Consider the following 27,611-nt stretch of genomic DNA (forward strand, 5'->3'; position numbering starts at 1 on the left):
TCTTTGTGCTTTGTCTCACACTTGAAGACTCTTTGCCAAAGCCTGCGATTTGGCCAGGAATTTCTGGGGATAGGTGTGATAAACATCAGACAGTTCTAACACCTCCAACTAGAAATGTGCAGAGAGAAATTGAAAAGAAGTGAACTCTAAAGAGGGTTTCAGTCTCAGGCATTCCAATGCAATGTAGTTCCCGGTTTTCAGTATTTGCTTTTATATTATAGAAGAAAACAAGGATGTGCTCACTGTTCGGGGGCCACGTTCAATCTATAATATGTTCACTAAGGAATATGTAAAGCACTAAATCAAGAATTATATAGCTCAAGAAAGGGGACATGGACCTAACTTGCTGCCCTAGGCTCCCAGGCCTTACGCCAGGGGTCCCCAAACTACGACCCGCGGGCCGCATGCGGCCCCTTGAAGCCATTTATCCACCCCCGCTGCATTTCCAGAAGGGGCACCTCTTTCATTGGTGGTCAGTGAGAGGAGCATAGTTCCCACTGAAATACTGGTCAGTTTGTTGATTTAAATTTACTTGTTCTTTATGTTAAATATTGTATTTGTTTCCGTTTTGTTTTTTTACTTTAAAATAAGATATGTGCAGAGTGCATAGGGATTTGTTCATAGTTTTTTTATAGTCCAGCCCTCCAATGGTCTGAGGGACAGTGAACTGGCCCCCTGTGTAAAAAGTTTGGGGACCCCTGCCTTAGGCTATACATAAAAAGTGTAGCCCTCAGACCCACGCAGTCCCACCAGATAACTGGGTTAATTCAACTTAAATCTCAGACATTTATCAGTAAGATTATCTCTCCCACACCAACCTTCCTCAACTAAAGGTCAAGTGGATCAGGGAGAGGACTCTAGAAATAGCAAAGCCAGTTCTTGAGACTCAGAAGCATTTGATCCAGGGAAAATAAGAGCCCTGAGCAAAGAAAGAAATTCATAGTTTACTTCGAACTTAAGAGTCTCACCATTAAGGATTTCCTTACATGCACAGATGAACCTCAGTAGGTTATAACAGTACGGATGGAACAGAACATCTCTAATCTTTGAGAATGGCATCAAAGAGGACAACAGGCTCTGTCTGTTTGGCTCAGTGGTAGAGCATCGGCCCGGTATGTGGAAGTCCTGGGTTCGATTTCAGGCCAGGGCACATGGGAGAAGCACTCATCTGCTTCTCCACCCTTCCCCCTCTCCTTCCTCTCTACCTCTCTCCTCCATTTCTGAAGCCAAGGCCCCACTGGAGCGAAGTTGGCTGGGGCACTGAAGATGGCTCCATGGCCTCCGCCTCAGGTGCTAGAATGGTTCTGATTGCAGGGAAGCAACACCCCAGAGGGGCCGAGCATCGCCCCCCGGTGGGCATGCCAGGTGGATCCTGGTTGGACGCATTCAGAAGTCTGTCTGTCTGCTTCCTCCCTGCTTCTCCCTTTGGAAAAATACAAAAAAAAAAAAATAGAGGACAACAACTACATTGTCTGTTGTGCTACAATGTAGAATGCTATAGGAAAGAGACCTTTTGGGGAAGCCCTCAGCTTTCAATACAAGCAAAGACAGGGTATGAGAAACAACTTCTGGCTCTGGACTATCCAACAGACAAGGAGCCTTCCAGTTGGCCAAGTATTTTTTTTACCCAAGATTTCATTAGATTCTTGACAAATTTCTGAATATTGTAAATCATGTTCTCTTAATAAATGAGAAAATTAAGCCTTAACAGAGTTAAACAATTTGTCCAAAAACTATAGTTTGTAAATGATAGAACTGAATACAAATTTGTATCTGATTTTTTGCTATACCATGCTGGGTCAAAATATTGTCCCAAGCTCTTGAGGACCAAAGCTAGAGAAAAAATAGACATTTACCGCATGCCCAGGTGATGTGTGACAGTGAAGGTAGGTCTCAGACATGATTCTGTCACACATTTCAACACTTATTGGCAAGAAGGCAACAAATGAGCCCTATAACCCATTCCCAAAGCTTAGGGAGGGAGGCACTAGATTTCTAGCTTTCAGGCACTGTGACATTCATCTCACAAAATAGAAAAGTCTTGTGCAAGCCCACCAGCCTCCAGCTTGGAGCACCACCCTGGAGTTTCAATTTACCTGGATATTCTACCATGTAGTGACAGATCTCTTGCCTAACCCTGACCAAAAGGTTAGCACATTAACACATCTGCCTTGAAGAAGCTTATGCTTTTCCTTCCTCTCATTAAAGTCAAGCTGGAATGGTAAGTGCATCCCATGAGGCATCAGGGCTGGTGCTCCAAGTTGAAGGGACCTGAATGTTTTCTATTGCTGCTTTGCCATACCGATGTTTCTCATGACCACATCCACACCCAGCCAGTGGGAAGAGAACAAACTCTGTCTCTTTAAGGATCACCTGGAAGTTGCACACAGCACTTACACATCTCATTGGGCGGACGTGGTCTTATTTAGCTCTACAAAAGGCTGGGAAAAAATGTAGTTTTTATTTTTGATTGGCTATGCACTTGCCTAAAAATCAGGTTATTTTATTATGATACCAGAAGGGGAGAGCCAATACTGGGGCATAAATAACAATCCCTACCATGTGACAAAATTGGTCTAGGTCCTTCTGAAACCTTTCTCGGCAGACTTGACCCAGTTGATCACTCCCTCCTGAAACATGCTCCCTTTTTAGTTTCTGTGGCACCGTATTTTCCTAGATCTTAGCAAGCTGTGTTTATGCCAGCTCCTATGCAGGCTTCTCTTCCTTTATCCAGCATCTAAAGAGTTGGAATACCAGAAGGTTTAATCTTGAGTCCTCTTATCTTCACTGCCTAGAGCCCTAGACTGTTTCTAGGAGAGCTCATCTAATGCCATGACTTACAATGTCTTCTGTATGCTAACTCTGAAATTTGTATCTGGAACCTTGACTTCTTCCCTAAGTTCCAAACTCACTTACCAACTCTCTACTTAATGTCTCTACCTGGATGTCTACGATATATTTCAAACTAAGTGTCCCAAATGAAATAATGCCGGTATCCTAATTGTTCTCAGCATGGGGGGCGGGGGGTGTTCTCTTAATGTGTAGAAATGTGGTGGGGTTTTTCATTGTCACAATGACTGTGTGTAAAGCCAGTAGGCAGGGCCAGGGCCACTATCAGAGCAGCCCGGCTCATGCAGGTTCGCATTGGATTCGGACAGTCGGTAAAGAAACAACGGAGCCAAAAACTGATAGGCCATAGTCTTTAATCCTAGCTTGCACCTGGCGGGCAAGTAAAAACACACACTGGGCTCCAAAACCCAATCACATTTAGCGCTCACAAAGCCACTGACTTATCCGAGTTTCCTAGAATCAAAGGTTTCTAGCTCACCAGCCTTATTCTCCTCAGTTCCCCATCTCCTTCCTTCTCCAGCGTCAAACTGCACAGACTGGCATCTCACTCAGCACTCCGCCATCTTGGCTGCTTCTCCTGGCCTACTCCACGTGGCCTCCTTCTGCTCTCTGCTCTGCTCTCTCCTCTAATGATAACCTCAAGAACCAAGAGGGTAAGCTCTCGCTCCATCCCCATTTTATAGTGTAGAAATCCAAACCCTTAATCCAATATACAAAATAGTGAAGTCTCTAATACAAAGTCACTTCTCTGAGGCATGATTGGATTGTACCACCCCACATCAAAAAGGGTGGAAAGGCTTAATCCCAAAACCAAGCCCCAGGCTACAACGATCCTGCCTGCCCAGAGACACACATTAATATCACCTGGGTAACGCCATCTTTAACAAAGTGAGCATAATACATTTTATCTGCCCAACACTGTGGGTACTTATATTTCTTCTAAATTTATTTTTACCCAGCATTATATAAAAAAGGAAAAATTGGCTTTTGTGTAACTTATAGGTAAGTTTGTAATTTTTCAAAACCCACTAGAAATGTTGAGTTTAACACTTACTTAAGGTAAACTCCATTAAGCATATATTACGTCCTAATTAAGCGCAGCTTAGGACCTAGTTTCTTTTGGTAATATAGACTCTTAACAACCCCACGTCTTAGAATCTTAATGAGAATATGAGAAAACAAAAGGAGTGAAAGTGTGGATGGTGGCATGTAGACCATCATCACAGCCCTGTCTCTCATTACTCTTTATTATATGGCATAAGGATGTAGAACCAGAGGTATGTTGAACATTTCTCTTGGAGGACTTCTTAACAAATATTCATGAACTACTTTTTGAGGCACAACCGGAAAGAGAAACTGGGGCACAGAAATCAATCACCCTGAGTTACATAAATACAAATGTAAAGCAAAGGGGCCTGATGAATATTGAAGTGTGAGCCAGGGACAAAGCGGCCCTTGCTGTCCCCTGAGGTTGTGCTGTTCATTTCCTCCTGTCCTATACCAGGAACATGGAGACAGACAGGTGGTGCAGCTGACAGTCCTGTGTACTTAGGTGAGCAGTGCCGGTCCCTCTAGAATACTGTAGTGAAGACGGAATGATTTTCTCCCTAAATCTTAACTAGTAATAATAGGAATTAGTAGCCCTGGCCAGTTGGCTCAGTGGTAGAGAGTTGACCTGGCATGTGGAAGTCCTGGGTTCAATTCCCGATCAAGGCACATAGGAGAATGACCATCTGCTTCTCTACCCCTCCCATCCCCTTCTCTCTTTCTCTCTCTCACTTACCCTACCACAGCCATGGCTCCATTGGTTCTAGCATATCGCCCCAAGTGCTGAGGATGGTTCCGTGGAGCCCTCAGGTGCTAAAAATATCTCAGTTGTGAGCCTGGCCCCAGAAGGGCAGAGCATTGACCACAGAGGGGGCTTGCCGGGCGGATGCTGGTCAGGACCCATGCCGGAGTCTATCTCTCTATCTCCCCTCCCTCCTCTCACTTGTAAAAGAAGAAAAAACAATTAAAAAATAATAATTAGTGCACTGTGCATGGCACCAATTAATCTCAAGTAGGCAACTTACTGAAATCAATTAAATGTAAAAGTCATTGCTTTGATAACCATATCTGGGAATTTGGTAGAAAGCGTTCATGAAACTTCCAGAAACAGAACGCAGTGTCTGTCTATGTGTGTGTAAGGAAGGAGGAGGAGTGGAAATAAGCATTGAATGGGATAATAAGTGGTCTGAGCATTCCCAAGCTCCTTGTAGTACCTGAAGAGAGCACCATAATTCATAATCCTGAAATGCACACACTGATAATTGCCTTAATCACTAGAGAAACATGGTTGAACTGCACTGAAATAAGCCATAAAACTTATTACAAGATAACAAGATTCTATCTAGTCTCCAAGGTGACGTTACAGCTTCATAAGGTCAACGAGTTAATCACCTTGTTTGGTAGAAGCAACATAGATAAGAAACTGGGAAGTGTGTGTGTGGTTTAAATCTTCCCAGGTTCTAGTAGAATATAGATGGCCAGGCTGGTGAAAGCAAAGTGGAGGACAGTCTATGAATAACCAAATGTTTTTGTGCTTTTCTTTTGTAACTTTTGGAGGGAACACACTGAGTTATCAGCAATTGTTTAATGGATTTACTTTGCAAAGTTAGCATCTTTGAAACTGATCCTGCTCCCATGCAATTCAAGTGAGGTGTCCATGGGCCAGCAGTGTGGAAGGGCTATGGCTTCAGAGTCTGTCCAAGCGTATTTCTTTCCTATTGGTCTGAGGCACTGACCCTTGGATAGTCACACAGGAATGGACCTCAGCCTCACTTCCTCTTCCTCCCCAGTCTGTTCTATGACTAGTGCAGTTCACAGTCCCACGGGTCCTTCACGGTGTAGCAGAACTGTGAGCTAGGGCAGGTGATTCTTCACTAAAAGATCAGCTTCTCTACGAGGGAAAGGCAGAGGCTGTGGGCAACCGAAGTTTCTCCCTGAGATGAAAACTCTAATAATGCTGAGTTCACACCCTCTGAAATTGGGGATTCCACCCTCACATCCTCATTCACGTAGGGAGTGGCCTTCGAGTTATGGCGGTGAAGTCGACCCAGTAGCTGATGTCCCTCCTGCACTGTTGTCATGTGGGGAGGGTGGCCTGTCTCATCTTCTCTCCAGGTCTGAGGCAGTAAGTGTGCTCCCCACTCTGAGAAGTGAGAGTTAAATCTACATCTAAGACTAAATCTACATTTCCTTGGTTTCTCAGTAAACACTGAAGAACAGCAAAAATAACAAACCTGCCTAAAGGATGTTTATTTGAAAAAATGAAATTATGTGCCTGATTCATAGAAAGATCTCAGTAAATGGTTATTTATCATCATCATCAATTTAAGAAAAGTTGTGCTGAGGGATAGAAGGAAAAGAGGGATTGACTAGTTTTCATGGTTGTGACGGCCCTATGATAGCTTACATTACAGCAAAATAAATCTAGTTAAAAATAAAATTACTGGGAAATTTAAAAATTTAACTCCAAAGAAATAAGTAAAAAATCTTCTGCTTTCTTCTCGAGATGATAAATGAGTTATTGGGTTTTTGTTTGTTTGTTTATTTTTCTGAAGCTGGAAACGGGGAGAGACAGTCAGACAGACTCCCGCATGCGCCCGACCGGGATCCACCTAGCACGCCCACCAGGGGGCGATGCTCTGCCCCTCCGGGGCGTCGCTCTGTCGCGACCAGAGCCACTCTAGTGCCTGGGGCGGAGGCCAAGGAGCCATTCCCAGCGCCCAGGGCCATTTTTGCTCCAATGGAGCCTCGCTGCGGGAGGGGAAGAGAGAGACAGAGAGGAAGGAGAGGGGGAGGGGTGGAGAAGCAGATGGGCGCTTCTTCTGTGTGCCCTGGCTGGGAATCGAACCCCGGACTCCTGCACGCCAGGCCAACGCTTTACCACTGAGCCAACTGGCCAGGGCCTGAGTTATTGTTTGGAGACGGGGTGATTCCCAGCACCAACTCCAAATATTTCCAGGCATTTAGATACCATTAATCATCAATTAATTGCATGTAAATTTAAATCTACTGATCAGAAATTCAAATTTTTTGTTTGTTTCTCCTTCTCCTCCTCTTCCTCCTCCTCCTCCTCCTCCTCCTCCTCCTCCTCCTCTTCCTCCTCCTCCTTCTTCTCCTCCTCCTCCTCCTCTTCTTCCTCCTCCTCCTCCTTCTCCTCCTCTTCCTCCTCCTCCTCCTTCTTCTCCTCCTCCTCCTCCTCCTCTTCCTCCTTTTCCTCTTCCTCCTCCTCCTCCTCCTCCTCCTCCTCCTCCTCTTCCTCCTCCTCCTCTTCCTTCTTCTTCTTCTGATACATGTGATTTATAAAACTGTAGATAAAAGAAAAAAGGAAGGCTGTGTCTTATTTAGTTTAAATAGAACAAGACACTGCAGGTCCTGGCGTCTACAATTGCCAGTTCCTCTCCAACATATATTACTTTAAGTTTGCTTTGTAAAAACAATTTAAATTAGGCTCCCCAAATATGCACTTACTGAGGATTTACTTTGATAGATCTGTATAGGTGGTTATTGCAGAATTATCCTCAGTAAATACGTTTTTGATAAACAGCTGATTTTCATTTAACACTTGCTGATCACCACATAAACTCTAGTCATGTATATATCTAGTCAAAAGCAAGTTGCACACACACCAACCAGTTATTAAAACCATTTATTGAGAATTAACTCCTTGTTGCTACCTGCACCCAAATCAATGGGACACATCCAACAGTAAATTTTAGGTGGGATTCCCTGGTGGATGCCAGGGACTCGCTGACATTGATAGGATTCTTGCCTAGACATTGAGCTTAGGGCTCACATGCTTCACAGTTTGCTTCCTAGGTTGAGGCCAGATGAAGGCAGCACACAAAACCCAATAGAGTCCACTAGGAGGAGGGTCCTTGGGTTGCTCACAGCCATGCTACTCTGTGAGAAGCTGAGTGCAGGCTTCACCTAGCTAAGGGGTGGTCATCAGCACTGTTGCCCCTTGTCCAGGAAGCTGACCTTCTTCCATCAGAACCCTGAGACATAGGTGGGCACAGGAATTGGGGTCTGCCACTGAGTTCTAGATCTAGGAGTTAACAACCTCTGACCCTGGGTAACTGATGACCTCTCTAACATCAGTGTCCTCTTTTGTAAAGTGAGAACATAAAAGAATGCTGACCTCACGAGACCTCAGTTCAAATGTGATAGTACATCGTATACATGAAAGGACATTTCACATTGCACAGCACAGAAATATAAATACTGTTACTGTGATGTTTTTCCAGTGGGGAAAGGCATGAGCTAATACACAAATGGTGTTTGATGAGAGGCTTTCTTGGCAACAAAATGCATTGATTGGGAAGGTGGATATTCAGATAGCAGTCAGATTTCCAGTGGTTATAAACCAACACTATCAAGGTGGCGTTCCAGTCTTGGTTTCCTTGCCAAGGTCACAGTTGGTGCTAAGTGCTCCACCCCGTTCTGCTATTGATCCTTTAGGAACAACGCTCCTTGGTAGTATTGTCACATGTGTAGCAGTTCAACTTAGGGCAAGACAGCAGTTGACTCACCTTTAGTCTGGAAAGAGGCAGAGGAGGTCCTGGGTTGGGGAGGGCCCATCTTTTACCGCTTTAGGGACTCCATGAAGTCTGAATTCTGGGATGGGAAGCTGAGGAGCTTGACTCAGTCCGGCGTGCCCTGCCCTGGCTGCTCAGAGCCCGAAGGGACGGGGAGGAACCCCACCCACACTCTCATTCAGCAACAAGCAAACACGTGTAGATGCAGCATGCCATGCGCAGTTCCTCCCTGCAGCGGGGCGGAATCTTAGCACACCCAGCGGCTCCAGGCCCGGCGGCAGGAAGTAGGCACTGGAACATGGGACAGCTGGTGGCAGCCACTCCTCCTTCAGAAAGCCACTTGAAATGCAACCTGTGCGACTGCCTTCCTCTTTACTGCTCTGCCAGACTGTCTACTGGTGTGAACTTATTACCAATCTCCTAAAAATCCCCATAAAATCTGTAGATCATCGCCGATAGCATTATTGCAGCCACCTGCCTTCTCATGAGGAGCACGTAATGACTCACCACAGGCTGTATTCAGCAGGCCTTGGTCACCAGGTCCCCACTGATGAGCACGACATGGGCCACAGAACTGGCTCTGTAAAGAAGGAGAAAGAAGGAAAAGAAAGGGACCTCAACAGTCTCTCTTTTAAATTCTTCCTTTTTATGGGTTTTGTTCCGAAGGTGTTCCTTGTTTTTCTCCTTTGTTCCCTCCGTCTCACATATGTCTCTTCACCCCGTCTCCCTTAGCCTCGGGAGACAGACGTGGAACATTAGAAAGACAACTTCATAGTTCTCCCAGCTCCCAGTGGAGGACAGCGGCAGCCAGCAGGCCCGGGAGAGGGCCAGGCTCAGGCTGCTGCAGCTGTGAGGGAACCGCTGATGAATTTCAAAACCTGCCTTTGCTTTGGATGCGACCAGCAGTCACAGTGGGGCCTCTGTGTTTGTTCTGTGAACAAGCCCAGAGGGAGGGAGAACACGCAGCCCCCTGGCTTCTCCCTCCCCTGCTGCAGTGGAGCTGATGGAGGGCAGGGAGAAAGCCATCCACCTCCGTGCACAGGCAGGTGCCTGTCCGGAACAGGGCAATCCGGGAGAAGGTGGAAAACAGAGACCATGCGGTCAGCATGCAGCCTGCTGCAGCTGTCTCTAGTCAGCACCTGGGGAAATGGGAGCTAGTCAGCAGGATGTGAAGGTGGGTGCTGGCCTCTGCTCCTGCCAGAATGTCCCAGGCACAGGGCATGGGGGACCCACACCCGGGGGGGGGGGAGTCCAGAAACGGCTTCCAGGATGAGAACACAAGCGGGACCACGCCCAAGCATCCCCCCTCTTAGGGTTCTGCCTCCTCAGCCGGTCTGGGAAGCAGACTGTGGGAAGATCAAGATGCTTTGGTGATAACATATTGCTGAAAGGGGGCTGTTAATTACAAAATTTTTATTACAAATAAAAGCCCTGTCTCGGATTATTACAGCCTCCAGCCTCATCGAAAAGGTAAATTCAGTGCTCACAGAAGGTGATTGTTAAATATTCCTTGATTAAGCATATGCCTTACTCTCTACCAGGAAACAATGTGACAGCTTTCCTGCCTATCAAATGGGTGGTCGGTTCCTTGATGGACTCTGTGCTTGCAGCTGTGCTAGGAGATAGTATTACAAGACAGCCTCTTTCTTCTCCTCTGGAGGTTATTTGATGGAATCACAGAATTTCTTAAAGGAATAAAGTTCATCCTCTGGCAGCAGCAGAGGTGGGGACAGGGACTGCTAGCCTCATTTTCTTCCAGCCGTTGAAGTTCTCTGAGCATAGCCTAGCAAGATAAGGAGAAGCCGGAAGGGCCCTCTTTCTCACTGGCAGGGCCAGTGGCCTTGTGTCTCTCTGTTTAAGGTAAGTCTGCTAGGATGTGTGGGGACGTCACAGCCCCAGGAAATGAAGTTGTAATGGAAATAACTCCTTCAGGCCATTTTTTCTTTCACGGAGCCTGAGGGGCTAACTGCATACAGCAACAGTGTCCCCCAGCAGTTTCTCAGAAATGCAGATTCTCAGGCCACCCCTCAGACCCACTCCGTCAAGAGCAGGGGCTAGAGACCAGCAGCCCGAGCCGTAACCAGCCCTCTGGGGCCTCACGCCGGCTCCCCCAGCACTGGCTCTCAAACTTGGCTGCGTGTCGCAACCGTTGGAGTCATATTTTAAAAACAACACATTGTTTTTATAAACAATGATGCCCAAGTCTCAGTCCCAGAGGTTCTGATCTGATTGAACTGGAAGGAAGCTTGGGGACAGGCAGTTGATAAATCTGCTCAGGTGATTCTAAAGCACAAGTGGAGGACCCGTGAAGTTGCCGTCTGAAAGGTCTGCCGTTGAGCAAAGGGGGCCTCAGATCCTTAGCTGACCCCAGAACACTGGCTGCTATGCTTTTCGTTTTCTGAAATTCTTAGAAATTTCTGGAGATTTGCTCAGTCGTTAAGGAGAAGGTGCTAACTAGCAGCCTCTGTGCTGGTACCTTTCACCCTGCTTTCTGGAGACATCTCAGATCAACAGGGAAGGTGCCACGAGGAGCAGCCAGAAACAGTTCCCAGGGCTTCCTGGAAACGCCGGAAGTCTGCGGCTGGTTTTGCACGCGTGGCTGTTCTTCCTACTTTGTGTAGGAAAGGCCACAGGCTTAATGCAGTGGCTGGGGTGGGCTGCACCCCTGCTGGCGGTCACAGACCCCTTTCCTGATGGCTTCCCCTCCAAATTCCCACCCAGGAGGGGTGGAGCAGGAAGGGTGGGGCAGGCAGGAAGGAAGATTGAGGCCTCCTAGATGTCTAGCACACTGCTGTGTCTGAGTGTGAAAATCAGTGACAACACACACTGGAGAGGAAGGAAAGCATGCCCAGCCAAGCTCTGTATGAAGCAACGAGGGGAAAGGACAGGCATCAGTCAGAGGAGTGCTGATCCCCAGTGGGTCAGGGCAGCATAAAGCAGTTCCTCCTGCCGCGCTGCAGCCAGATCCACGGCCCATATTGGCATCGGCCTGTCCCACCGGTGAACATGCTCCCGAGAAAACCTCCTCCCCCATCCGGGAAGAAGGAGCGGGCACCGAGGGGCAGCAGGGGACTGTGGTCTACCCTCCCCATCCTGCCACCACTCCCCCTGCATGCACTGGGTTTCCGCTGACACTTCCCTGGGCCTCTGTCTTCCCACCACCGAAGTGTGACGCCACACCTCTGTCTCCAGAGAGTGGACGAGCTGGGGGTAAGGAAGGTAGGTGGCTTTTGCATTTCAGCAGTGTCCGGCTTTAGAGAAAAGTGTGAGAGATTCCACACCACCCTTCCCCTTTGCGGGGCTGGCTGGAGAACAGGTTTCAAATCTATCTCACTGCCTTTTAGAAGACGTGCCTAACAATGCTGTACCTCTCGATGATCCCACATCTTTGCTCTACTTAAATAAACTCAGAAGCCATCCTCCTTCCTTTCCCCCCAGCGAGGCAGCCCGGCCTGTGAGTGGTGCCTCTGAATCAGGGAATAACTGCAGGTCTCAGGAGCCTTCCTTCCAATGGCCTGGAGAGAGCGGGGGTGGGGGGAGGGGTGGGGGGTTTGATATGGAGCCCTTTAGATGCTAAGAAGGAGTTCAAGGTGTGTCCATCAGTGACCTGCTACAGGGATGCTGTTAAAGGTCATAACAGCATGGGTGTCGGGTCAGAGCTCCTGCTGATAAATTTTAGATTTCCGGTCCGAACCAGGAAGGAGTGTGGATGTGAGAGCAAGAGCAGGAGGTCACTGCCAGGCCCCTGGATCCTAGAACTTGCCTTTGATCCTGTCTCTTTCATTGAAGTCCCAAGGGCCATCAGAGGGAAGATTTGAAAGGAGCTAGTCTTGGCTGAAGACTAGGGGTAGTTTAGGGCCAAGTTACTGTCAGTGTAAACATGTCCCCTGGAAGAGGACATGCGCCTGTGCAAAGCACTTGAACTACAGTAGTCCCCCCCTTTATCTGTAGTTCCACAGTGGCGGTTACCTGTTATCAATCAGGGCCCCAAAACTCTAAATTAGAATATTCTAACCTAACCAGGTAGTAGCACAGTGGATAGAGCATCAGCCTGGGATGCTGAGGACCCAAGTTCAAAACCCCAAAGTTGCTGGCTTGAGCACAGAATCTCTGGCACAGGGTCTTCTCATCATAGACATGACCCCACGTTCACTGGCTTGAGCCCAAAGTCACTGGCTTGAGCCCAAAGTCACTGGCTTGAGCAAGGGATCACTGGCTCAGCTGGAGCCTCTGGTCAAGGCACATATGAGAAAGCAATCAATGAACAACTAAGGTGCCGCAACTATGAATTGATGCTTCTCATCTCTCTCCCTCTCTCTCTCTCTCTCTCTCTCTCTCTCTCTCTCTCTCTTGCTAGAAAAACACCTTTTTTTAAATTCCAGAAATAAACACTTTATAAGTTTTAAGTTGTGGGCTGTTGTGATGAAATCTCACATTGTCTTGCTTGTGCTGTGGGGGATGTGAATCACCCTATGTCCAGCGTCCCCACGCTATAGGCACTCCTGCCATTAGTCACTTAGTAGCCTTCTGGGTTTATCAAATGGACTGTCCTAGTATATCAGTGCTTGTGTTCAAGTCCTCCTTCTAATAATGGCCCTGAAGGGCGACATCATGAGCAATCTGGATGTGTCAAAGAGAAACCATAAAGTGCTTCCTAAGTGGAAAGTGAAAGTTCTTGACTTAAAAAAGAAATAAAAATATCATATTCCAAGGTTGCTAAGTTCTATGGCAAGAACAAATCTTCCATCCATGAAATTGTGAGGAAGGAAAAAAGAATTTATGCTAGTTTTGCTGTCACACTTCAAACTGCAAAAGTTACAGCCACGAGTGTGAGTTCAGTGCTTATTTAAGACGGAAAAGGCATTATGTTGGTGGGAGGAAGACAGGAACAGAACACATGTTCTGACTGTGTTGAGCCAGAGCCTGTACAAAGCAAGGGACCCTGAACAAGTGCCAGTAAGCCATTCACGGTGAGTAAGGGATGCTCACAATATGATCTTTTGAGAGAGAGAGAGAGAGAGACCACATTTATATAACTTATGATTACTGTATATTGTTATCATCATTCTATTTTATTATTGCTGTTGTTAATCCCTTACTGTGTGTGATTTATAAATTAAACTTTCTCATAATTATGTGTATATAGGGGGAAAACATAGTATATAAAGGGTTCGGTACCCCCTGCAGTTTCAGGTATCCACTGGGGGTCCTGGAACATATCCCCTAGGGATAGTTTGAATTTGTCTCAGCCCTTCACACTCCCAAAGCCTGAGGAGTGTCCCTGCCCGTGCAACCAATGGGTAAGGGAGCTGTCTCTGGAGCTCACTGTGCAAGTGAGGGATGGAGATGTGGAGAAAGAAAAGCTCTTCAGTTGAAACTATTTTGAACAGCTGAGCTATTATTACCTCTTGTGGTTTTACAGTGGCCTTAATAAAAGCAACTAAAGAAGTCATTGGAATGGGCTGGACTTGTCGCACCTTGCGTTAGCCCCTTCTGCCCCTTACTCATGTCCAGGTTCTGAGCCCTTCAGCCCTTGGGTGCTGGGATGGGTCAGTGAGAATGCCAATGCAAAAACACCTGCATTGGCAGCTGGGAGGAAACAAAGACAAGCTTGCCCTTGCGCTGGGGTGCAGGGGACCGATGGTGGCAGCGAATTCTCAGTGTAGCATCTCAGTGGGAGCTGCTCAGAAAGGGCCTGCCTCTTTGAAGTTTCCCTGGATAGTCTTTCACTGAAGCCCAGGTGTGTTTTTCTGAATATTTTTCTCAGCACCCAAAGGATACGCATGGGTGCTCCGTGCTCTCACAGCACCCTGTGCCTGCCCCTGTCACGTCAGCTCTGACACAGCATCCCCTGCCCTGTCTTCTCCTCGAGGCTGTGAGAAGGCAGGAGCCATCTCTTTCATCTCTGCAGCCCCAGAGCTATCGCGGCATCTCCTGCTCCCTTATCTGCAATTCCAAATCCAAGAGGTCTGAAAACTTATTTTTTTTAAAACTCATTTTTCAGTTAAACCTGGGCTAGGTGTTGTCAAATTTGCCAAGTCAGAGTGGAATGGCAGAAGAGAAACAGTGTACTCTCATGAATGGCAAACTGAAGACGTGCTGAACACCAAGGCAGGCAGCAAGCTGTGGGCACGGAAGAAAAGGTGACACATTCTGAGAGCAGCCATGGGGGCCTCAGTGACAGCATGGCCCTAAGCTGGGTTTAAGCTGGAGATATGACTCCCAAAGATGAGGGGGTGCAGCAGGGAGGTAATTTTGGGATAGCATTTATGGTTTTCTGAGTAGTTCCCAAACATTTTTATTTCTGTCTTCCCATAAAGTTGTCAAGCCTTCTTGGGCCTGGGACACCAACCCCATTTTTTTCCACATTCTTTACACATGGTCCAAAGGCATCATGAGGACTACCTTTGGGACTGTACAAAGAAATACAGTCATCTCCCAGAATTCTCCTGTTCTGTACGAAATAATTCTGGGCTTTGCAGAATGTCATCAAGAATATTTTCTGGCCCTGGCCGGTTGGCTCAATGGTAGAGCATCAGCCTGGAGTGTGGAAGTCCCGGGTTCGATTCCTGGCCAGGAAACACAGGAGAGGCGCCCATCTTCTTCTCCACCCCTCCCCCTCTCCTTCCTCTCTGTCTCTCTCTTCCCCTCCTGCAGCTGAGGATCCATTGGAGCAAAAGATGGCCCGGGCGCTGGGGATGGCTCCATGGCCTCTGCCCCAGGCGCTAAAGTGGCTCTGGTCGCAACAGAGTGACGCCCTGGATGGGCAGAGCATCGCCCCCTGGTGGGCATGCCAGGTGGATCCTGGTCGGGCACATGCGGGAGTCTGTCTGACTGCCTCCTGTTTCCAGCTTCAGAAAAATACAAAAAAAAAAAAAAAAAGAATATTTTCTCCTGCCTGACCAGGCGGTGGCTAGAGCGTCAGACTGGGGTGCAGAGGACCCAGGTTGGAGACCCCAAGGTCACCAGCTTGAGCGCAGGCTCATCTGGTTTGAGCAAAGCTCACCAGCTTGGACCCAAGGTTGCTGGCTCTAGCAAGGGGTCACTCGGTCTGCTGAAGGTCCACGGTCAAGGCACATATGAGAAAGCAATCAGTGAACAACTAAGGTGTCGAAATGAATTTTCTTAATGGCCAATAGACATATAAAAAGATGCTCAACATTACTAAAATCAAAGAAATGAAAATTAGAACTACAATTAGATATCACCTCACACCTACCAGAATGACTATCAGTAATAAATCAATAAGCAAGTATTGGTGAGAGTGTAGAGAAAAGGGAAACCTCAAGCACTGTTGGTGGGAATACAGACTGGTGCAGCCACTGTGGAAAACAATTTGGAGTTATCTCAAAAAGTTAAAAGTGTAACTACCTTATGATCCAGCAATTCCACTTTTGGGAATTTATTCAAAGGAACCAAAACACTAATTCGAAAGAATATCTGCACCCCTATGTTCATTGCAGCATTATTTATAATAGCCAGTATCTGGAAACACCCCAACTGCCCATCAGTAAATGAGTAGATAAAAAAGCTGTGGTACATTTACACAATGGAATACTATTCAGCCATAAAACAAGAAAATCTTACCTTCTACAACTGCACAGATGGACCTGAAGAGCATTATGCTAAGTGAAATAAGCCAGTCAGAAAAAAAGACAAGTACCATATGATTTCACTCACGTATGGAATCTAATGAACGAAATGAACTAATAAGCAAAATAGAGACAGACTCATAGATAGAGAGCAGGCTGATACCTGTTGTGGGCAGTGCTGGGTGAAGGGGTAGAGGAATTGAGCAGAAAGGGACTGAAATAAGAGAAAAATATTCATGAACGCAGACAACAATGTGGTGATTTCTGGGGGCAGGGCAGCAGAGGATTAATTCTCTCCCTCAGGATGCAGAGTGGATAAATGGGGGTAGATGAAGGCCTGACTTGGGGGTGAACACACAATACGGTGTACAGATGATGTGTTATAGAACTAGGCGCCTTGAAACCCATGTAATTATGTTGACCAATGTCACCCCAATAAATTCAATTAAAAAAGGAATATTTTCTTGAATGAATTAAAACTTAAGAAATATGGCTTTTTAAATTAATAAATTTTATTTTTTTGAGCAGTTTTAGGTTCCAGCAAAATTGGGCAGAAACTATAGAGATTCGCCATACATCCCTGCTCCCCACCCCCACACCATCAGCTCCCCATTATCAGCATCCCCCACTAGAGTGTACATTAGTTCCATGTACCTACATTGACACATCATTATTTTAATGCCTGTTTGTCCTTACTTAAGAGATAAAATGGAGGCAGACAGGCATTGCTCCACCCACCCAATCTAATTCAACACCTTTCTCTTTCTTCCTCCGACTCAGAGGTTCTTGGTCTACTGAGAATCCTGCCCAACTACAAAGCCCTACTAAAGCAGAGAAGGAATATGATTGTAAGCTTTGAAAGGTAAACACTGAGAAGGTAGAGGAATATTCCTGTGCAACAGAGGGAAAGTCATATATTATTAAAGATGAAAAAGGACCTCTGAGATTAATTCCCTCCTTCAGGATGTAGAGTGGGTAAAGAAATCATGGCACACTTGCTCCTGACTTTTTAGCTTCTGACGTCTCATCACTGGGAAACACACCATCCAGTATCCACCAGCCCCTAGGGCAGCCAAGGCCCAAGGTTCTCTGTGTTTTTCCACTATAACATCCTAAGAACAGTGGTACTGAACACCAAGTCCTTGAAACAATTTACTGAACTGTGCTTCTTTCTTGGGTAACCATGGTGTTTATTTTTTTCTGTCTTGAGAGCATTTGAGAGTAGCATTGTTAAGAAATCAAGTAAAAAAACAACAAAAAATAATATATATTAAAATGAAAATATGCCCTGGCCGGTTGGCTCAGCGGTAGAGCGTCAGCCTAGTGTGCGGAGGACCCGGGTTCGATTCCCGGCCAGGGCACACAGGAGAAGCGCCCATTTGCTTCTCCACCCCTCCACCACGCTTTCCTCTCTGTCTCTCTCTTCCCCTCCCGCAGCCGAGGCTCCATTGGAGCAAAGATGGCCCGGGCGCTGGGGATGGCTCTGTGGCCTCTGCCTCAGGCGCTAGAGTGGCTCTGGTCACAACATGGTGACGCCCAGGATGGGCAGAGCATCGCCCCCCTGGTGGGCAGAGCATCACCCCTGGTGGGCGTGCCGGGTGGATCCCAGTCGGGCGCATGCGGGAGTCTGTCTGACTGTCTCTCCCTGTTTCCAGCTTCAGAAAAATGAAAAAGAAAAAAAAAAGTAAAAAAAAAAACAAAAAACAAAAAAAAACAAAAGATAAAAACCACAAAAAGAACAAAAATCAAAAAAAATCAGCAATAAACAAAACAACAACTAAAAGGGAGAAAGCCCAAAGAACCCAAACAAATAAAAAAAGGAAAGGTAATTGTATTATTTTCCAGTAGATGGCACTGAATTACAAGTGTTAGCTCTGTAAATTTACCAGGCTGGCCTCTGCTGAGAAGCTGCTGTCATGATGATGGAGATGGGACTGCAGTTGCAATGATGGGTGGGGCATGCTGTGAGGTCTTTAGTGATGGTGATTTCAGGCCTCTGGCTGCTCCTCCCTGCATTCCAACAGACCAGGGGACCAAACACAGAGCACCACCCTTCTTCGGGGAAAGAGTGGCCCTGTAGAACTAGCTGTGGAGTGTGTCTCTGCCATGCTCTGTACCTGCAAGGTGAGGGAAGCGGGATCTGGGAGGCCAGGGGGCTGCACCTTGTATTTGTGTCTCTGTCCGAGTGTGGGCTTCTGGAAGACTGGGAAAACACTGGTGGTGACCCCACACTCTGCCACTTTGGTTCAGCAACTCTCCGAATTCCCCCCAATCTCTCCACTCTTCCTGGCGGATGAAGACCCTGTCACTTTGGCCGGACCATGAGTGCGTCTTATCTTCTGCACAGCACCTCCCCCGCCTCCTCATTCTTTACCCTTCTCACCTTCAGTGTGTTAGGTGTGAGGATCTTTTAGGCACACCTGCGAGCCCAGCTGGGATTTCTTCACTGAGTTTTAGCTGTTCAATTTGTTGAAATATCAACAGGAGAGATCAAGGGTATCTCTCATGCCATCATTACTCCAACATCATCCACAAATTGAAACCATTTGCTTACACTGTTTACAAAGCACATTTATAGTATTGCTGTGGACTTATAGCACCTTGGTGGAGTATGCCGAGTGTGAAGCAACCTCCTCATCTCACCAGCGAGGAGACTGGGATGAGCAAGCTGGTGGACTTCTCACACTTGGTGAGGGATGGAATCAAGCTGTAGCCCAGGGTGCTGGGTCCTGGGCGGCGTATCTCACAGGGCATGATGAGGGGTGGGCAGTGTTCTCAGGAAGCCCTGGCCACAGCCTGCGATGTAAGCAGGACAGTTCTTCTCCATATAATGTCCACAGAGCAACAACAAAAAACAGCCATCCTTCTGAAGTCGAGAAGGCTACTTTAGTTTGTGTGTAGAAAAGTTTGCGAGTCAAATAATTTGAGAAAGGCTTCAGCATGGCTCCTCGTGCAGGGCCATCTCTGAGTCTTTAGCATCAAGACGTGGTCATGAGGAGAAGGAGGATGTGTCATTCCCTGAAAACATCTGACCACGCTTCTGTTTCCGGAAGTGTCTTGAGTGGAAAGCTTTGGGTAATGGTTCGATGGGGGACAGGGGGTGACTTCTGGGTTCAGTTCTAAGCTCTGAGTGCCCTCCATCAAGGTTTTCAGAGAAGATTGGAGGAGGAAAAAAAACCCACAGAAAACTAAAGTCTTTAAGAGAAGACTAAAGAAGACTGTTACACAGTCATAATAATAATAAAAAAAGGAATGGACCAGCCACTAAAATCAATTGGGAAGTATTTAGCATGTTTGGGGATTCGGTACAGGGTGCGGTGAGGGGCTGTTCTGGGAGCAGACGGGCAGAGCCTGGCTCCCTGTGGCAGGGGGGCGGGCAGGGAGCAGCTCGGCCACGAGGAACCTTCTGTGTGAAAGGTGGATGTCTCTGACGCCAAAAGACAGGCAGGTGTGGACTCAGCATCCCGGAGTTCTCAGGCAAAGGGTCTCCTAGGACACAGATGGGCCGGGTTGGATCCTATGTTGAGTCAGGAGACCAGGGACTAGTATCCATGCAGGTTACAGCTGGCCCTACAGCTCTGTGATAATGAGCAACTTCTGTAGAAGGAGATCCAAATAGAGGAACTAAGGTGAAACTACAAATGTCGTGTGACACAGGGGAGCATAGAGATCGTGAGTGAATTCAGTCCAACCAGGAGGAATGAGGGGAAGATGTGTGAGGGAGAGAGGGAAGGACGCAGAACCAGAGCCATTTGGAAGAGTTCCAGAGCCTTCGATAAAAAGTCACCCTGTGGGAAACAGCGGCCTTCCTCCGGTGCTGGCGTCAGCCAGCCCTGATCCCCGGTCCGGGAGGCTCCGCCTGCCAGGAAAGGGGCTCCTCGCACCTCGCCACTGCAGTGCACACAGCTGAGGACCCCTCTGGATCTCTGCATCTTCCCTCATTCCTTTCTGACCTTTGCTGAATGAAGAGAGGGCGCAGGTGGTGAGGGTAAGGGTTGGGAAGAGGGGCAGACGGAACAAAAGGAAAACCAGGAAGGGAGGCGGGACCCTGGGGATGAGCATCTTGCAAAATCCTGAGTTTCATTAAATATAGAAAAGTAGGATGAAAAAATAATATTCACTCATTGTTACAATTTCAAAGTCAAAGGTTGGCCTTGATCTCAAAGAATGTGTACGTAATGTGATGCATGGCTTTCTCTTCTGTCTCTCTTTTTATAGGTAAGTGACATTTCATTCTGCTCCTCCCCAAGGCAAAGTTGGATGTTTTTAAAGTGGAAAAAACAAATGAGCAGAAAAAAGAAACAGGGAAGGTGGGAAGAGGTAGCAGTCGAGGGCCGGCACAGGTAGGTGCCCACTGAATTCACCATCTTTGCCCAGACAGGCGAGGGGGAGGCTCTTCCTCCAGAGTCCATGGTGAACGCCTTTCCCCAGGACCGGAGTCCAGGGCATGGTTGTGCCTTTGAGATGGAGATGCCTTTGCTCTCGGAAGGAGGTTGGTTTTATAAGATGGATTGCTAGTTCTGATGCCAAGGGGGTCTGTTCCTGGCGACACTGTGGGTCTGAAAAGGGCTGGGGTTTTGTGCCCTGGTGCGCGCTGTGTCAACAACGCTGCTGTGGCTGGTGGTGGAGGGCCTGGGGAACATGTTTACATCTGGGGAGGCAGAATTAAAACATCCCAAGAAAGAAAGTTAGGAATGTGAGATGAGACCTCTTACCATGATGGGACTGCAAATGCTGTGGAAATTTCTGGACAGAAAGATAATTTGTGGGAAAACTGGGATCCTCTGGTATATTAAGAATCGTTTGCTTAATTTGAAGACTGAATTACTATAGATGTGTTTGTTCCTGCCTGGTCACTGAGGCCAAAATACACTTTCTCCTTAGCAGTAAGGTGAGTGGCTTACTAGGGCTGAGGCGGACTTGTCATTAGAATCGTCTCACCTCCTCTTGGTCATTCAAGAAAGGCATTTTGAAGTTTAAGATTTGTTTGGGCTTTCCGCTGCTCTAAAATTCAATTGTTCTCCCCTAAACAGCAAGTGCTTTTGTTTTTTCTATAGCATCTGAACAATCCACTGACGTACCTGACTGATAGCTCTGCCCCAATGTACTTGTTATTTTCTTTGAGAGAAAGAAATACTAAAACATTGTATTTAACAGTCTATAAATCTAGACTACGGACACTAAACTCAGTTCAATAAAAATATTTAAAATGTGTAGTCCTATCTTATGTACAATTAAGGGGGATGCGCAGAGTATATCCGTGGCTGGGCTGGTAGGAAGGGCAGAAAAACAAGAATAACTTCAGTCCTCGGAGGAGGCCATCGTTTACACACAGATGAGGCAAATCCGTAGTCTTCAGAAATTCTGCAAAGATGCAGAGATACCAGAATTTGTCATGAAAGGTATTCAGTTTTGTTCTTAAAATTTGGATACACCGATGTTAAGTTCTCCTTTTCTCAGTTTCAACAAAATGGGGGAGGGGATCAAAATGCAACTTTCTCCTCTGAAATGGGAAAGTTCCATTGTACATGGAAAACCACAGAGCATCTCTCTTCATGATGTCATATCCCAATCTTGTGGCCTTTTATTAGATGTCCACTGAAGACACTGTGACTCATATTATATTTCCGTGGCTGAAGCCAGAACTGGGAATGCTTCCTAGTACTGCCCTGCAGAATGGGGACAACTGAGGGCCTCTCTCTGGACCCCAGTGCAGGAGAAGGTCCCACACACCCTCCGACCTGCTCTGAAAATAAGGAAGTCTGCAACCCAGAAGCAATCCTAGACTGTTGCCCAATCTGGCAATAAAGAGAGGGGGGGCCCCTTAGCCATGAAGCTTACTGTGGTCCCTTTATCACAAATGCAGAGCTCTGCTTTCTGCCTTTGGATCAAGGTTGAGTGAGTCACTGACTAAGTTGGAAAATTCATCTGTTTTGGGGATTTGTCAACTGAATTAGGGCTGTGATCATTTCTTCCTTGTCTTGAGAGTCTGCCTTTTATGCAGATGGCAGGAATTGGATGGGCAGGGGAGGGGCGGCCTCCCCTCCCAGGCTTCTCCTTCGGGTACCATAGCTTGTTGTCAGCTCAGATGCAGGCGGCATGGGGAGGCTCATGCTGTTGTAATGTGTGAAGTCAGTGCCTTAAAATTTCCCGTTCATAAGGAGCTAATAGAGTATATGTTAATTTTATTTAAAAATTTTCCACAGAGTACATGAGATATATTTGAATAGTTGTTGTATGCTATGGTTCTCAGACATAGGAGAGGAAACTTCTATTTGCACCTCCCTTGTAAACAACACCTTCCCCAGAATCCCTGCACCCTGTGGGATAGGAGGGCAAGTGGGTAGTGCTTGCACACACATTGCAAATCACACCAGTACCCCCATATACTCACACACACAAATGCATATTTTTAAATGCAAACACATAAAGCTGTGATTTTGCCTTTGAAAGGTGGCAAAAAGCAAAGACCTTTTTCAGAATTCAATCTGCCCTCGCACTGTTGTTTCTGAGATGTGTATGGTGTGTGTGTTCTGCTTCATCTCCCGTCACCTGTCAAATGCTGTGCCCAGTCGCTGTGCTTAACTTCACCGGGTTCTTCATCTGCTTTGGAATGTATCGATCTGGCTGCTTCCCCAGCCTCAGCGCCCCAGGTCCGACAGTTCATCATGTGGGATCCAGCATTGATCTACCTCTCTCTGTTTTTCTCTGCACTCGGGTTCTGCGGCCTTCCTTGACCCTCCGTGTTTCTCACCAGTTCTGGCCTGGACGGAGGCCAGGCTATCTGGTGGAATTTGTGCTTCCTGGGCACTGGGATCTCGGTGTTTCAGGAAGCAGCCATGAGTGTGAGGTGGTGGAGACCGAAATGGACGCAGTGCATACTGCCTCCACGCCCAGCGGGCTCCGCCCTTGCAGAGCCTGCCCCTGACCTGCTGGTGTTCCCACCTCCCGGCAAGGACCTCTTAAGGTTACATCTCCTCAAAGCTCACCTTGACTGATTTCAGACACCATGTTCGACAAGACGTACACAGAGACTTTCACACACATTTAAAAAAACAACAACAATCTTATGATGTTGGTTTCATTGTCCTCTACACAAACAAGGAAATCAAGGTTTAAAGAGATCACTTGTCCAAGGTCACCAGACCTTGAATATTGGATTTGAACGTGTAACTTTTTTAGTTCAATCTCCATGAATCTCACTGCTTGCACGCCACCACTGTTGCCTGTACCTCCCGGAGGTGCAGGAGGGAGGGGGAGAAGAGGGAAGGGAAGTCCACACCACATGGGGCTCGCACCTCTCATCTCTGTAGATCAGTGAACTCTGGTCAGGATTGGGAGGGGCCAGCACAGAAGCACGGGCAGCGGAAAAAGCAGTGGACACGGACTTAGAAGAACTTGGGTCTGAGGTCTGCACCTCTCATTAGTTCACTGACTGCCCTTAGGTGATTTATTTACTTCTCTGAGCCTCTTACATCATGACAAAGGTATATGATGCATAACACTATATATATTATACGCTTAATAAGTGAGCAGATCAGAGAAGAATACCTCAGAAATGATGTTCTACCGAAAGGGACTGATGACCATTGCCTGAAAAACTTCCTTTCACCCTGGCTCCCAGATCTCTAAGTCTAGATCTTGATTTTTTTGGATGTGGTCTAGAATTTTTGGCAAAAGCCAAGAAACAGTTCTTGGCAGCTTCCTGAGTCTTCACTTCCTTTCAGTACCAGGCCGAGGGGAGAGCAAAATTAGCCTGCCAATCACTCAGAGACACGTGGGCCCCAGGAAATTAAACTCCCCCTCTCTCCAGCTGTCTATCCCCGAGTGCCAGGTACCAAAGAAGTCTCAGGCCACACGTGTTATTCCTCTTCCTGCATGCTACTTTCATCATTTTAGTAGAATAAAATCAACCACGCAGATCTGAGATGTAGGTCACTGTCCCCAAAGGTCTAAGCTTATAGGAGGTAGTTAGTGGGAAGGTGAGTCCTGCATTTACATCATTTTTTTGGGTTCCAACATTTTCTTTCTCCAGCAATATGCAAAAAGCTGCCATTTTACATGGTTACCGTCCTTGAATGGCAGATGGAAGAGAAGAAGAACTAGAGACAAGGTCACTCAGTGTGGCCTTGGTGTGGCTGACCTAGAGTCTTCCGTGCATCTGTTTGGGACTGAGGACAGCACCCATGTGACTGTTCTCTGCAGCCCGGGCATGAATGTCCCACGTGCAGTCAGGAGAAGTACTCTCTAAATGCTGCCATGGATGCCAGCGCATTCACACTTTCCCCCGTCCCTCAGGGAAACTAGAAAGCATCCCCGAAGACTGACACTTGGAGAAGACTGCTTTGTCTCTCCCACCCCTTCGTATCTCGCCACTGGAGCGAGTTATCTTAGTCTTGACGTTTACCCAACTCTCCAGAAAAAAAGGCTTTTCATACTGCAGGGTGAAAAATACTCTGGATGCACTGTGCTGGTGTTGGTATGGAAAGCCAAACGTAGATCCCATGGGGAGTGAAGGATGAAGAGCTTTATCTACACTATTTGGTTGCTGTCATGGGCTGACTTCTGTCCCCTCCAAATTGTATCTGTAGAAGCACCCAGTCGCTCAGGTTATGAGCACATTTGGAGATGGATCCTTCAAAGGGTAATTAAAGTAAAATTAGGTTATGTGAGTGGATCCTCCTCCTCCTTCAATCTCACTGGTATCCTTATAAGAAGGACACAGACACACACAGAAGACCATGTGAGGACACAGGGCCATCTACAAGCCCAGAAGAGGGGCATCAGGATGAAACTGACTCCATATGCACCTTGGTCTTGCACTTCCAGTCTGCAGAATTCTGAGGACATGAACGTGTTGTTCAAACTAACCCATCTGTGATACCTTGTTATGGCAGCCCAAGCAGAATAATGCAGTCACAGCGTGAGTTAGTTTATCAGGACTTTGCCCGAGTGCTGGAAGCACGCTGAGGCTCACGAGGCCAAGGAAAGGAGACTTGCAAGTCAGATCCCTTCTTTGCCAGCTTTTGCTTGACCTTTGGGAAGTCACCATTGTGACCCTCACTTCTTATTTGCACAACAAACATAATATATACCTTATGGCTTTTTGAGAATTAATTGAGATAATGAATGACAAGTAAGACTCTTAGTGATCAATAGTGAGTTCTCTTTTATTTCTCTTAATAGTAACAGAAATAAAAATTAACTGTAAATAAAATGTTGTAAACTTTAGTATTTAGCCAAGCATTGTGCTGAATATTTACCTAAGAAACTTTACTTCACCTGGTCATTTTTACTCCTGGTAATTGAAGTCAGCAAGTCTGTTCTTGGGACTCTGGCTGGGACTGTTGAATCATCAACCCTTAGGCTAAGATCTGAGGGAAGGCTTGGGAATTTTCTACTCTTCTCCCACCTGACTGATGCTCATCAGCTTTACTGCTTGGGGAGAAGGACTGTGTTGGCCCATCGCTCATGAGAGGTCCACACTCCCATCGCTCATGAGAGGTCCACACCCCCATCGTCATGAGAGGTCCACACCCCCATCACTCATGAGAGGTCCACACCCCCATCGCTCATGAGAGGTCCACACCCCCATCACTCATGAGAGGTCCACACTCCCATCGCTTATGAGAGGTCCACACCCCCATTGCTCATGAGAAGTCCACACCCCCTTCTCTGGTCCTGCTTACTCTCTTACCATCTCCAGATATTTCTCTATTTAAATGTAATTTAGTTATACACAACTGCAGCCAAACTCTAAGGATTATCTACTTGTAGTGATTTACATCGTTGAAGATGAGATTATTGACCGTAAACATACAAAACACCCAAAAGACATAGAGGCAGGGGGTGGGGCCGGGGTTGTAAACTGTTGTGCCAACGTCCTGGTCTATTTGGACATGGAACCATGCCTACAACATGCCTCTCTCCAAACAGTGGGTCTCAGAATGACAGAATGTCCTCAGTGAACACACACCGTTCTGACGTCCAGAGTTCAGCAGGGGTGGCGTGCTCTGACTCCTCTGCACGCCATGCCGTCTGCCGTCACCTTGGCCTTCAGGACCACGGTGCTAGGAAGTGAGTGGGCTGCACGGTTGGCTTATTCTATCTTGCCATCCCACCTCCTTGTTCTACTGAAAATCTCTCCATTTCAGACCTTCACTTTGCCCTTAAAGGGGGCACAAATACTCAACCAAATCTGCAGAGCTCTGCCGGTTCAGTCTCTGCTGCTCCCAAAGCTACAGGGCTCTGCCGGTTTGGTCTCTGCTTCTGCCCAGCTCATCTCTCCTCTGTTCTCCTTGTTTCAGCCACATGGTCTTCGCACTGGGCTTTGGTCCTCCTGCCTGAAAAACACCTCTGCTCTCTCTTTACCCGAGGGACTTTGGGCATTCTTTTAACTCAACCCAACACACTTTCTTGGGAAAAATGCCTTAGTCCCTGGGCTGGGATATGGCCCTGGGCTGGGGCATGACTCTAGGATGAACCCTTTTCCCACAGTGACTTCGTTTTGAATGGCATCAAAGCATTCACTGGTGATTTGATCCCAGCTCCCAAATAGACTGGCAACCCCATAACAGCAGGCCCTGAGGCTGCTCCCCATGTTCTGCCTAGCCCCTGGGACAATGGAGGGACCCCGGGAAATGTCCGTGCCCCATAGCAGTGCACTCCTTCCCAGAACAGGGACAGAGTGGCAGGAGACATCCATGGGCAGTCCTTCCAGAAAGCACACAGCTAGTTACTATCTATAACCGGTCAAAGTTCAAATTGCTCACCACCAACCTCCAGAGGTTAAGTGGTTCTCAACCCCAACCTCTCCTTAGAACCACTGGGGGAGCTTTTAAAAACATGGCTGCCTTGCCCCATGCCCCAAGATGTCTACTCCAACCATCTGGGTGGGCCAGGGCATCCTCAGCTGTTTCCAGGAGCGGGCTCAGGAGCCCTGCCTGGAGACATTCCCTCTTCTCACTGCATGGTCTCTGATTACTTTAACTCCAAGTGTGGCTTCCTTCCAAGTTCTAAGAGTTGTAGCATGCTGTGTGAACGTTTCTGGTGCCTCATGTAGCTTGATCCTCATAATAACCAGAGATGGCTGTTGTCATTCCTGTTTTGTGGGACAGGAACTGTAGCTTCGAGAGATGGGGCATCTTGAGGGAAGACATGGCTCACACATGAAGAGGCGGCATGCAAACTCATGTCTCTCTAACGCCAGGGCCCAGGCTCTAAGTCAGGGATTCGGAACCTATGGCTCGCGAGCCAGATGTGGCTCTTTTGATGGCTGCATCTGGCTCGTAGACAAATCTTTAATAAAAAAAATAGTAACGTTAAAAATATAAAACATTCTCACGTATTACAGTCCATTCATTTCCTACCGCTCATGTTCATGGTTGTGGGTGGCTGGAGCCAATCACAGCTGTCCTCCGGGACAACACCAAATTTTTATTGGATAATGTGTAACGTACATGGGTCGTTGTATGGCTCTCATGGAATTACATTTTAAAATATGTGGTGTTCATGGCTCTCTCAGCCAAAAAGTTTCCTGACCACTGCTCTAAGTCCTCTAGCATATTCCTTTATGTCCTTATTGTAA

General features: G+C 47.2%; 1 protein-coding gene across 3 annotated transcripts in view; it reads left to right on the forward strand.

The window, feature by feature from the left end:
- Positions 1-27,611, forward strand: part of NTM (neurotrimin) — a 1,039,948-nt gene that overhangs the window by 284,653 nt on the left and 727,684 nt on the right. The window contains exon 1 of one of the 3 annotated variants that reach the window (XM_066365257.1): positions 19,985-20,003. The exons of 1 other annotated variant lie outside the window; for it this stretch is intronic. The gene's annotated coding sequence lies outside the window, so the exon portion shown is untranslated. Of the gene's footprint in view, positions 1-19,984; positions 20,004-20,348; positions 20,368-27,611 lie in introns of those variants that run through there. One more of the 3 variants, XM_066365258.1, reaches the window with a different exon arrangement.

The sequence above is a fragment of the Saccopteryx leptura genome, chromosome 2 (genome assembly GCF_036850995.1).
Source record: "Saccopteryx leptura isolate mSacLep1 chromosome 2, mSacLep1_pri_phased_curated, whole genome shotgun sequence".
Lineage (NCBI taxonomy): Eukaryota > Metazoa > Chordata > Mammalia > Chiroptera > Emballonuridae > Saccopteryx > Saccopteryx leptura.